At 37.4% G+C, this 13857-nt stretch overlaps 1 pseudogene; it reads right to left on the bottom strand.

Annotated features, from left to right (window-relative positions):
• Positions 1-7350: 7350 nt before the first annotated feature.
• Positions 7351-13857, bottom strand: part of LOC124868922 — a 10917-nt pseudogene continuing 4410 nt past the window's right edge.

Genomic DNA, 13857 nt, shown 5'->3' with positions numbered 1-13857 from the left:
TTGGAGCACTTCATGCTTCCATCTGCTGAAAAGCTTTATGGAGATGAAGATTTCATTTTTCAGCACGACCTGGCACCTGCTCACAGTGCCAAAACCACTGGTAAATGGTTTACTGACCATGGTATCACTGTGCTCAATTGGCCTGCCAACTCTCCTGACCTGAACCCCATAGAGAATCTGTGGGATATTGTGAAGAGAACGTTGAGAGACTCAAGACCCAACACTCTGGATGAGCTAAAGGCCGCTATCGAAGCATCCTGGGCCTCCATAAGACCTCAGCAGTGCCACAGGCTGATTGCCTCCATGCCACGCCGCATTGAAGCAGTCATTTCTGCAAAAGGATTCCCGACCAAGTATTGAGTGCATAACTGTATATGATTATTTGAAGGTTGACGTTTTTTGTATTAAAAACACTTTTCTTTTATTGGTCGGATGAAATATGCTAATTTTGTGAGATAGGAATTTTGGGTTTTCATGAGCTGTATGCCAAAATCATCCGTATTAAGACAATAAAAGACCTGAAATATTTCAGTTAGTGTGCAATGAATCTAAAATATATGAATGTTAAATTTTCATCATGACATTATGGAAAATAATGAACTTTATCACAATATGCTAATATTTTGAGAAGGACCTGTATGTTTACATAACATACCGCGCAGGAAATGAGGAGCAAACTTTCACTTTGTGTACAGCTACTTGGATTAAAGTTTAAAATGATAAGAGATGTAACTGCTGTTGTGGTTATTCTTCTGAGTTTCAAAGTTAAAGACACATTCCTGCCACCAGCTGGAGATTTCTTATGCATAGCTACCAAATTCATCTTTGATCAAAACACACCAAATACCCATGCGCTGAGAAAGAATAAAACTCTAAAAACACCACTCTGTTAACAGGCCTTGGGTAAGTCTGTAACTCAGTTTTTAAATGGTAAATGTTCCATGTCTTCTCAGGTTCTAAGGGGAGCTCCACTGCAACCATGTCAGAAAAGCACAAACACATGGGTTGGTCGAAATGTAAGATTGTCTAAAACTGCCTACGAAGATATTTTTCTGTCACTGCAGAAGTAAATACAGATAAGAATCTGGTGTTATTACATGCTGCACACTTTGTGAACAGCAATGTGTACAGAAGTCAGGAATGAAGTCTCCCCTCCATCTGGCAGTGGCTGTGGACCTTTACAGATCCAGCCTGCTCAAGTGTTGCAAAGAGGTTTGCTGAGAAAAACAAGCTCGGTCCAGCTTAGTCTGTTCACGTAGCTATTTGTATATCTTAGCTCTTCCTGAACAACACAACACAACTTCTTGGGTGTGCTATTTTAAAAAGCTTCAAACATGAGACTAATGTACGTGATGTAGCGTTTGGTCAGTCCTTATTTCTGAATGGGGTTTGTTTAAAGAGTCTGATTAAAACACAACAAGAACAACAAGAAAAAACTGAGAACATTTCATAGTAAACAGTGAATGTAGAAGAGCCTGGTGGAGCCGATCACCTCTGGATGCTGAGCTATAACAACCTAAATAACACTTTCAGATAAAGCTTCACTTCTAAAAAATTTCTAACGCAGTTTAAGAAGCAATCAAATTGTTTACCACAAACTAAGCACTTATTACTCCAACACACAAGACAAGCGATGATCACCTGAAGTACAGTGCAGACTGAGCGAGACCGCTGTGTGTTAAAACAAGCTCAGCAATGATGACTAGTCTGGAGAAATCTTTGTGCCACAGCCATTTCCCAGTTCTGTTATGCTGAACACAAATTATGTGCTCACTGAAAGTAGTGTTTGACATGGTGGTTGATAGAAATGTGACTGTGTAAATAACAGCTTTAAGGCTAGAATTGTAAGAACTTTATGCTGTGATTATTCCTGTTTATCACTGTTTAAGTTTAGAAAATTGTTGAGAAAAAACAAATGTTTAATATCCAATGAATCTGTCTTAAGCCCAACCAGTTTGTTGTATCACAGTCTTGTGAAGAGGGGGTTGTCCATTATGCTCTTCATTTGATTAAACATCTTTCTTTGTACTGTTAGCCTTTTGCGTCAGCTTATTTTGGTTTTTCTTTAATTTACTGGCTCTCATTCTGCTACCCCAACTGATGATGGCAGAAGAGATTATATTTTCTACAAGAGATTTATAGAAGATTGGCAGCATCTTGCTGAAGGACCTACGCGTCCTCAAGAAATAGTACCATTTCCCTGTGGTTTCTCCTGTCATGTCCATTGGTGAACACCAGGAAATTTACAGGTGTCTCTTAGAAGCGTTTCACTTAGTGATTTGAACTTTTGAAATAATTGAATTCACTAAGTGAAGCACATGATATACATTAAATAAACACAGACTGACATTTTCAAGCCTTTCTTTCTGTTGGTTATGATGGTTTTCTACTTGCAGCCAATGAAAACATGACATTTAAAATTACAATGTTACATCACACTGAAAAAAACACATTTAGAATAAAGAAATGTTGGCTTAATGAAACATATATTTAACATCTGCTTAAAGGTTGTTTGTGCTCAAAAGACACTTTTAATCGGAACACATATTCTAATGTACTGAGATGTAGCTGTATACTCCTCCATCTCCTTCACTTCTTCTCTCATGATGGAACCAGTGTTTGATGTAGTCCTGTTTCTTCTAAAATCTGCAATCATCTCTTTCATTTTGTTCAGATTCAAGATGAGATGAGCTCCACTCCAAACTTGGGAGTTTTTACTATCAATGTTATCACAAATGGTTTTAATTCATCATAATGGTGGTCATTTATTTCAAAAATGATATTACTAACTGTAAGAAATCTTATCATGATAATCATGAAAACTGGCTATCATTTTATTTCTAATTTGGAGGCGTGTCTCTATACTTTGCTGCCCAACACAGAGGATACTATAAAACATTAAAAAAAAATCTTGATTTAAAGAAATGGCAATATTAAAATACAATTCATGAGTTTAGGGACATTTATGGAAACCATTTTTACTAAATATGAGTTGTTTGTAAGTTTAACCTTCCTGCTTCTTCATTGTGAGTACCCTCTGACATTAACTATTCATTTTTCCAAGATTGCAGACATTTCCAGATACAGAAAAACCTGGGTTGTCTTGTTTAGTTGTTTATCATCGTCGTACAACTAAATTTAAAATTCAGTGTTTGGGTTAGTTTAGCTAAATATCTAAGAGACACAATGGGTGAGTTGAATATACAGGCCTCCACTGCTGAAAGATCAGTAAGACCAGACTGTAGACTGTTTGTCTTTGTTCAGGACAGTTCATGGAAGAACTGATAGTCAGTCATTTTACACATACAAACAACCTTAAGGAAATATAAGGTTGTTTAACCATCATTTCTGAAGAATACTTCAGAAATGATGGTTAAACTGTCATTTCTGAATGATATATATCCCAGTGTCACAAAACAATTCAATGATTTTGATAACATTAAGCAAGGGGCAGGATTATTGATGCTGATAAATACATTGTGATGGATTTGAATAGAAGCTGAGGCATTGTAATTAGTTATTTGATTCTGCTGACTAGGTGTGAATCAGCCAAGGTCAGAGAAATGTTGATGGTGGATGTGTACCAGGCACAAAAAGCCATTGTTTCACTGCAACATCAAGACGAAACGACCATGGCTGTTTATGCATACACATTGCCAATAATCTTAAGGTTTTGAGAAATTGTTACTTGTATTTTTAGCTGTGAAAATAATGGTTGGCTATACCTGTTGTTTTGAGCGAATATGGAATTTTTCACTGATATGTAAAGGACACATAATCCTTTAACTTTTTCACATATAATCACATTACAACCAAAAACCTCTGTGTGTTTTATTGGGATTTTATGTGATAGACAAGACGTCACTACCACAGTCAGGATCCTGTACAAAATAAAACAAAATAAAACTTCTGATTAGGAGGTGAAGTCACAGAAACATGCAGTTTCCCACTTTTGATAACGTCTTGTGTGGTTTGCATTTGAAAGTAAATGATTATTTCTCAAGCAAGCAAGCACAGGCACCATGACAACACTAATCACCTCTTTGCATGAGAAATTTCATGTAAACAAACCTGAAGCAAGCTCAAACAGTTTCATCCAACAATGTTTGTGCCTCACATGAATAACTAAATGCAGGACAGATTTTAACAGAATGGTCGACTGTTCAGGAGCATGATCCCAAAATGTGGACTGTGACTGTGTGATCCATAGCTTTGTTTTGTCAACATTTATGTTTATTGATTTAGATTGTATTTAATGAATGCTTAAAAGACCTTCTCTAAGCCTAAACTGAATTGAATCATTCATGCGCATAAATACCTTGCCTCATTGTCTCTGTGAATTGAGTGAAGATACACAGAGCCATTCAATAAATTTGAATAATACGGATAAGTTCGTTTTATTTCAATAACTCAATTCACACATTATATAGATCAATTACACACCGACTGATGTTTTCAAGCCTTTATTTCTGTTAAATATGATTTTCCACTTATACTCAAATAATGTTTTTCAAAACGCGGTGAATATCTTTCCAAAATAAACTCCCAATCTTTGTTTTTTTCATGGGAAATAAAATCACAGTGTCTTGTAAAGGGATTTCCTGCTCATTGAAATTTCTTCAGATTTTTTCACCTTCAACCACAAACGTCTTATTGAGACTTCATGTAAAAGACCAACACAAACTAGCATTGTGAAGTTGAATCAAAAATTATCTTGGTTTTAAATGAACTTACAAATGCAAATCTAAATATCATTAACACTAACTCAGGGGAGATATATTCATCATGTACTCAAGTATAGTGTTGACTTGTATTGAGCTCCTCTGAGTCAATAATTTGTAGAATCACCTTTTGCTGCATTTGCAGCTGCACGGCGTATGTTTGTACTAGCTTTGCACATCTACAGACTGAAATATTTGCCTTTCTTCATTGTAAAATAGCTCCAGCTCAGTCAGACTGAATTGAGGGCATCTTTGAACATGACTTTTTACTTCTTGATATAGATTCTCAATTGGATTTACATCTAGCCTTTGACTATGCCAATTTTACCATAGGACTATGCTTTGGACTAAACCATTTAACATCTCTCATTGCAGGTTGTTGTCCCGTTGGAAGGTGTTCCCCACCCGTTTTATGTCTTTTGCAGACAGCCTTTCTTCCAGTATTGCCTTGTATTTAGCTGCATCTATCTTCCCATCAATTCTGACCTGCTTCCCTGCTGATGAAAAACAATCCTGCAGCATTATACTGCCACCACAATGTTTCACTGTGGAGATGGTGTGTTCAGGGCCTTGAGCACTATTTGTTCCCGCCACACGTAGTGTTTTTCTTCTATGCCAAATGTGTAAATGTGGCCTCCTCTGAGCAGAACATTTTCTTCAGATGATAGATTGAACAGAGCTCTGTGAGATATTATAAGAGAGATTTTGTTTCATAACCTTAAGTCTGCTTTAAACCTCCACAACATTCTTCCTTATCTGTCTGCTGTGCTCCTTGGTCTTCATGACGCTGTTTGTTCACTAATGTTCTCAACAAACCTCTGAGGCCTTCAAAGCCCTGCTGTTCAGCAAGCTCCTGCAGAGTCTGTTTTTCCATGATGTCTCCTGCACTGTGCGGGCACACATGCAGTGCTTTTGTCCCTAAATGACTGACTTTTACTTTATGAGACCAAAATAGGTTGTGGACAGATATATGAATCGTATAGACTGAGGTGAAGCTGCTAATGTCAGCATGGGGGTTTGAAAAGAAGACCTGCATGCAACAATTAGTGAGAAAAAGGAAATCCTTGGATTTCATGAGAGCCACAAACCGGTAGGCTGTGGCATGTTTAAACACAAATGTTGGGAGACGTTTCTCAACAGGAGGTTCCTTTTCTTCTGTATAAACATAGTTAAATGCAAAAGCACATATGAATACAGTAAGGCAAAACTTATTGTAGGATGTTAAACATGGATCCACTACACGGTACCTTGTAAAACTACTCACATTGCTTGAAAGTTTTCACATTTTGTCATGTCACAACCACAAAATTACCTTATTATATTACCTTAATAAATAAAGGCAGCTAATTAAACACCATTGAGAATTAGTCATCCAGAAGGTTGGTTTTATTCAGCAAATCCTTCTTTAAAATGTTATTTTATTAAAATAATATTTTATTTGATCTTGCATTGTGAATGGTTGTTGAAAGGTATACCAATTATTGCCTAATTTAGTTCCCAGACTAAATTTCCAGATTCTTCAAGATAATTCTTGATTCTCAGACATAAATAACATTGAATGGTAATATTGCATCACTCTTTCGGTCATGGTTTTTAACCATCTTTGATTCACTAGTTTAAATTGTACATAGCCCATTAGTCTTCCTTATTCTTTCATTCTGCTTAGTAATTTAGGATTGTTTTTGCATAGTAAAGACTTTGTTGATTGAAATATGTTTGACTTTGAGTTGACTTATTTTTGTTAATAAATTCTTGTATTTTAAGAAATTGTGTGAATTCATTCCATGTGTGTGCAGAGTTTTGCTGTTCAATAATGTCAGAGCTTGGCTCATCCCTTTCAATTTTATCCTAATACCTCCGCATTATTGGGCTGGTATTCACAGGACAACCCTTAACAGACCAAAACATTATTTACTAAAATATTAAAGTATTAATTTTGAATATTGCATAATATATTCATAATCACAATACGAGAGAACGTTGAAAACATGACTGTGTGGTAGTTACCAGGTGGTCCCCTTTCTAGTGATGGGTGTGTTCCAACTACAGCGGGATCACACTCTTCAGCCTCCATGGGAAGGTTTATGCCAGGGTGCTGAAGAGGAGATGCCGGCCGATGGTCAAACCTCAGCTTCAAGAGGAGCAGTGTGGTTTTCATTCCCACCATGGAACACTGGACCAGCTCTACACCCTTCACAGGGTGCTTGAAGGTTCATGGGAGTTTGCACAACCGGTCCACATGTGTTTTGTGGATCTGGAGAAGGCCTTCGTGGTGCCCTGTCGGGGCCCCTCCAGGAGTACAAGTGTGGTAGAGACACCGATTCTAAAATTTATGATGTCCTCCTGTACAATCTTCTAGTTTAAAAATAGTGTGATCCATTATTTAACTTATCAGCCTTTTTAGACCCCTAGAACCAACCTGTGTCATTAGCATATGTTGACAGCTCCTACTGAGAAAGGTCCACTCTGTTATGGGGTGTGAGGTTTTTTTCAGGACCAATGTGCAGACAAGAACGGGGAAGCGACATTGTAAGTAGAATACTTCTTTTAATAATATAAACAGATAAAGTCACAAAAAACAGCAGGGCATGGAACACAGGTATAGATTAGGAGGAACGAGTGGTAAGCAATGAAAACCAGAGTATAAATACAGAGGCAGGGTGGAGAATGGACCAATGAACAATGGGAACTAATCAGGAGAAATATGGAGCAGCTTGTGAGTGGGAGTATGCAGGCCAATTGAAGGAGTGAGGCTTATTAAGACAGAAGAGCAGGGACTTGGAGAAGTATTGGAGGGAATCTAACAGATCTCTGACTGTACAAGAATACAAGAAATAAGTAAACAATGGGATGAATTAAATCATAATAAAACTTTTTCAATAATCTAAAACATTTAAGCAGGATATCTGCAAGGAGCACATGTTTTTTAACAGCAATTCATCCACAAACTGTTTTGGGTTTAGAGAACAAAATGTTAGAAAATGTAAATTATATTGTTATTTTTATGAAGTAAACAGCAAGATAAATTAAAGAGTAGATAAAACACTGGGCCTTACTATATTCATTGTCAGTTTCAGTTAACAATAATTGTGCCCCCAGTGAAAAGTATCGAAGTAATTTCACATAGAGAAAGTTTTAGGTTCCAGTCTGTGACAGTGGCTGTAAAGTCACTCCATGTCTGTTCTCATCACACCCAGCATCAGTGCATGCTTCATCTTTCAGATTTTCTGCAACATCATCCACTGTTGGTGCAGTGACCGTATGTCTTACTTTGAAAATGTCCCATCTCTCAGGCAGCAAGCTGTGGTTAAGCATAAACCCAGACAACCAAGAAAAAAACAATATGGTTAACAAGGTGCACAACATGGACACTGACCTTTCTGGACATAGATATCTCTCAGAGCACAATCTGAAAATTGAAGAACAATGGGAATGCCCAAAGTGTTTTCACCCAACAGAATTCTCAGAGTCATCCCCACAACATAACCCACCATGGCACCATAACCATTGGTCACTTTGAAAAAAAGGACAGAAAACCAAATGGGGGAACATGAGGGTGTAGGAAACGTCTGCTCCAAGAATCCAGAGGACGAGGGTGCTGTTGTTGTAGAACGTTATGGATGTTCTAACAAGACCCACAACTACCACTGATACCCGAATCACCCACTGCATTTCATTATCTGATGCCTAAGTCAAAGAAGATGCTTGGTTATTTATTTTAACACGCATCCTGTCCACATTGGATTTATCTGGTTCTTAAATTTGGTTTGGGTCCAAAGGTGATGGGGTCAAACCTTTAAAGTCTTTACCTGTGTGTGCAGGATGTTTTTGTAGATGCTTGAGGAGAAAACAGAAGTAACAAACCTGAGTCTGTGGAAGACAGACGGCAGCAACGGCTCCAATTTCAATGATTGATATGAAGAATGGAGTGAGACACTGCAGAGTGAGGGGCAGGATGAAACTGTGCTCCCTTTGGATTCAAGAAGCTGGAGAGCCATACTGTCAGGTTCCAGTCTGGACAGGAGAAATCCAAAACATAAACATACTTTAAAATTATGTTTTACTTCACTCATCCGGAAATCCTACGTCCCAGGTCCAAGTTCTGAATCTTAAAATTCTCCAGTTACTGGGGTTCAGCGGGATGGACTGATGTTGTGATAAATCCAGGATGTTCAGTATATGACAGATATGTACAGTCCCACTTAGAATCAGAACCCAAATCAGAATACTTTATTGGTCCCTGAGAGACACTTTTGTACTACAGTTGTACCTATTCCAGAAACATTTATGAGCCCCTTTTCCATTGCCTGTAGAAAGCCCCAGGCTTAGGAAAGCCTAGGTTGTGTTTTGATAAAAATTTACCTGGGTAATTTCACTTTCCTGGGGCTTTACTTTCAAGGGTAAATGGTCCTACTGGAGTAGGTCTTTTCAGCTTTCCCCAGGATTTGTTAAAGGGACAGGTTATGTGCAGTTAGGCTTGGCACCAGCAGCTTCAGTAATGGCAGAGGTTACTACACAAATTAATAGTTTTTATACCATTAATTTGTCACAAAAAAGTCGTTTTAAGATGTTTTTAAGTGATAGAGTGCACCTCAAAACGTCATCGGTGCAGTCAGTTAATCAAGAATGAGCCTACGTTTAAATGTTTTTTTCTGAGTTTTCGGAGCAGCGGAGCTCCACTTACAGGATGGTCTGGCTGCTACACTAAGCTAAGCTTACATTGGCGGTTTGGACTTGGACTTCCCCACTAACTGCTGCCTGATCTCGGCTGGCACTTTGGAATTTCCCGCTACCTGTCACCTGATTGTGACAACTGAAAGTTAATATAAAGCATTTAGTAGGTATGTAGTGAATAACTGCAAGTACCAGAAAATAAAAATGTGAAACTTGTGACATTTTAAGTTATTGTTGGCATTATTATATACTTTTTCACCACAGTTCTGTAAGACAAATGTTTTAATGCTGTGCTGATGTTCAGAGCACTTTTTTTTTCCATGTACATATAAAACACACATTTCCCTAAGATTGTCTTTTAATGTAAACCTGACTTGCTGGAGGAGAGACCACCGTTTCAGGTTTGTCTAAACATCTTCAACTTTATTTAAATATTTGCTTATGATTAGACAATCAAGCCATCAAGTCCCTGTAATTCTGGACTGATTATCAGTTTTTTAGTCTAATAGCTAAATATAATTTTACTGGAAATATGTTCTGTAGTTGTCTGATGAGTTTACCTGATGATAATAAAAGAAAAAAGAGTGTGTTAATTAGTAGTTATTGTAAATGAATCATGCAGTTGTAAAGCAACATCTCTGGCTAGATGCAGGTTGGTAAAAATTTTTATGTAAAATAATGATGTAAACTTTTCCTGCTTATGAATCCAGTACAACTTAAGAAATAATTAAAGGGATTAATCAACTGTAAAACACTAAAGCTGTATCATCATCTATTGTCTATCAGTTGACACAAAACAATGATTCTTAGCAGAGTAAAGGAGTAATGCCATCTGCTGGAATGAATGTGTATTGCAGTTTCCTCACAACTTCAAAGCTTTCGGTGGGCTTTTATAGCCCCTTTCACACCGAAACCCCAGGATTTGATTTACCCGGGTAATAGAAATCCCAGGGAACTTGTACTTTCTTTTTCCATTGCCTAGAGAGGCCCCGGACTATTTATTTAAATCAGCCTAATGACATATGGGGATGTTGTGAAGATACTTTTTGAGATCAAAATATGGCAGAAGGTTAACACTGCACATCACCCTGAACACCATCCCCATAGTGAAACATGGTGGTGGTAACATCATGCAGTGGAGATGTTTTTCATCAGCAGGACAGAGAAGCCGGGCAGATTTGATGGAAAGAAGGATGGTGCAAAGTTGAGCCCAAAAGTATTTGCGCTCATGGCAGATTTAGATTTAAATTAACTTTTAATTTTACAAACATGTTTCTTCTGACAGGAAATCATTTTAACACCTTGGAATGACCCATCTAAAATCCTAATTTGAATGTGATAGAGAATCTGTGGAGGGAGATAAAAATTTGTGTGATTGCAAGGAGGGCTTCCAACATCAAAGACTCAGCACCAAAGATAAATCATCAAAAATACAAGTGGAAAAAGCTAGGCAGCAGTTTAACCGATGTAAGGCCAATAAAACTTTTCCACCACTCTTTGAGAAAAGGTAAATATACTTTTTGAAGAATTGCCAGAGAAAGGAGATTTGAATCTGAGTCATCATTCATTGTGAAAGGTTGACCAGGAGGTGCAGGTTTTATTTAATTGTTGCAAAATAATAATAATAATAATAATAATGTAAATATACATTGCCTTTAGCTTAGCACTCACCTGTGGAGGCAGTCACAGCCCCGACCAGAGCAGGAGGGGTTCCCAGAATGGCAATTAGAAAGGCTGCTGCAAAGCAGGTTAACTGGGCTGTGCTTGATGAAGAGGCAGACAGCGTCCTCTGGTGGAAGCTTTGAAATGAAAGACATACCACAAGACCATGAAATAAAATAACAGAGGCAACAAAAGTAAATTTGAGACAAAAAACTAAATGACTTATTGTAAAGCGTCCAAAAAGTACCCACACAAATAACAAGAAAAGACTCATACTGAAAGCCGTTGGACAATAAAGCTACAGACTAAACCCACCTCAAGGTCAGCACTTAAAAAAATAATCTACAGCTGGCGGATTATCAGTGTAACCACAAAAGTCCATAGGAGTCCAGTTCTGTCTATCCACACGGCAAACCAAATCTGCCAACCTCCTGAGTAAAGTCAGCTTGTATCAACACTATTACTTCTACTGTGTGACTTTTCATACAAATCTGATCAACATAGACAGAACTCCTGCATTTTGCCACTCCTATCCTGTCATCTTAACCACCTTTAGCAGCAACAACTCATTTTCTGTCGTCATGCTTATCATTTCGATCACACAATGTTGATATGTTTTATGAGGTTTTCCAATTTACTGGCGTTCCACAGCTACATTTAGGGTCATCTTTCCCACAACTGAACCTTGGCCAACATTGGGTCATACAAAAGGACAATGACAATCCCAAAATACATAAACAAATCAGCAAGAGAATGTCAGATAAAAACTGGTTGTGCATTGGCCTAGTCAAAGGTTTGTAAGACAGGAGATGATTGTTGCAGTATTTATCAGATATAAAGGAAATGGCTGTTGGTAGGATTTTGTGTAGATCTTTTGGAATATAGTTCTGACTCTGCTAATGGAGTATCTGTAAAAAAACATTTTCTGGTAGTCTACCATAGCAGTAAATTTCCAACAATAACTGGCTTCAACTCCAGAAAATAAGCTGAGAAAATAATATTGTCTTTTTTTTTATATAATATAAAAGATAAGACACAATTTGGTCTGACTTAAGAAAACACTTCTTATGTGGTAATAAGTGCATGTGAACTATAGTTAGTTACATACATACAGAAATACAGAAGAGTTTTTTTTAACAGAAGAGTTTTCAATTTGTTTTCTTTGCCCAGTCTGTAAGTTTTGGTGGGCAGCCTCTCTTGACAGGTTTGTTGTGGTACCATATGCTTTCCATTTGAAGATGGTTTTAATGGTGCTCCAATGGGAAAATCAAAAATTTAAATATTTTTTTTATAACCCACCCCTGACTTGTACTTCTCAACAATTTTTTCCTTGACTTGTTTGGAGTGCTCATTGGTCTTCATGGTGTGAGGCCTCTTGCTTAGTGATGTTCCAGCCTCTGGGGCTTTTCAGAACAGGGATGTTTATACTGAAGGCTCAACTAATTACTATTATTGCAACTGTTTGATGGCAGCTGTTGCTTCAAAGGGCCTAAATGATGTTTAGAGGACAAATACCTTTTCACATAGGGCCAGGTTGTTTTGTACAGTTTTTTTGTGTGTAATAATTAAATTATCATTTGAAAACTACCTTTTGTATTAATCAAGGTATCTTTTTAGTTGTAATAAAAAAGCAAAATGAAGAAATATGCAAAAGCACATCATTTGTCATTCATAGGATTAAGAACCTGATATATTATATTTATTTCTCCAATCTTAAACCCAGGGTTACTGGAGATGTTTCATCTTTGTCTAGACTAAAGAACAACAAATTAACCTCCAATAAGATTCTGTCTTTAAAATGAATCATGGTTATAAATGAACATAGGAACTGTGTTTATTTGAAAACAAAACTGCACCTGTCTGGACTCAGTTTGTTGTGAAAGCTGTTGTAAACCATCAGGCTAGATACTAAGATTTCTCTTCAAAAGTAGTTCAGTGAATACAACTATCACAAAAAACCCATACCCCCACAAGTGAAGCGGAGGGGGAAATTTATTGTCTCACTGTGCTACTAAAATCAGCTTTATAATGGCACCAGAGCCAGGCTAAACCATGACTCTGGTACTGTAGTCCTGTGACATTTTGTCTTAGCACACTTCATCAGAACTTCTTCAAATTGTGTCAGTTGTTAAAATAAATCACATATGTGTTATCTTGGCCAAGGTTAAAGAGGTAACATATACTGACCAGCTTACCAGCATTGAAAAGTCATCGATCCACTTCCAGGCACTATCTTTATCCAACACAAGGCTCTTGAAATATGTGGTTGAAAGCCATCTCAGCAATGTTAGCAGATTTTTTGTTCAGTAGAAGGAAGTGTAAACACAGCCAATGTACACACAAAAGAAAAATTGTCTTAAAATAGATCAAAACTCATTAAATACTGAAGAAGAAGAAGAACGCTGTCAGATACTGTATTGCAAGTGTTGTCATGTGTAGTAAAGGACCCTCTTACTTACCAAACTGGGGGATACGAGGGTAAACTGGATGATGTAGGCTACTGAATAAAGTCCTAACAGCAGAGTGTAGACTATAGCCCCCGCTGCCGAGATCCACACAGAGTAGGCAAAGTGTAAGTCCAGTATCACAGTCATAGTTGTTCCTGTTTCAGAAACACACACGTTAGGAAAACTAATGCCTCCATTCGCATCCAGTCTGAAATGTTAGAATATTATTTCCTTGCAAAACAAGTACAGCACTTTGTAAAAATATTTTTACCTTTTGTACTTTTTCACATTTTGTCATGTGACAACCAAATACTTCAATGTGTCTTACTGGGATTTCATAATGTTGAAGTCGG

Source organism: Girardinichthys multiradiatus, chromosome 5, assembly GCF_021462225.1.
Source record: "Girardinichthys multiradiatus isolate DD_20200921_A chromosome 5, DD_fGirMul_XY1, whole genome shotgun sequence".
In the NCBI taxonomy this organism is placed as follows: domain Eukaryota; kingdom Metazoa; phylum Chordata; class Actinopteri; order Cyprinodontiformes; family Goodeidae; genus Girardinichthys; species Girardinichthys multiradiatus.
This window is presented reverse-complemented; position numbering and strand designations above follow the sequence as displayed.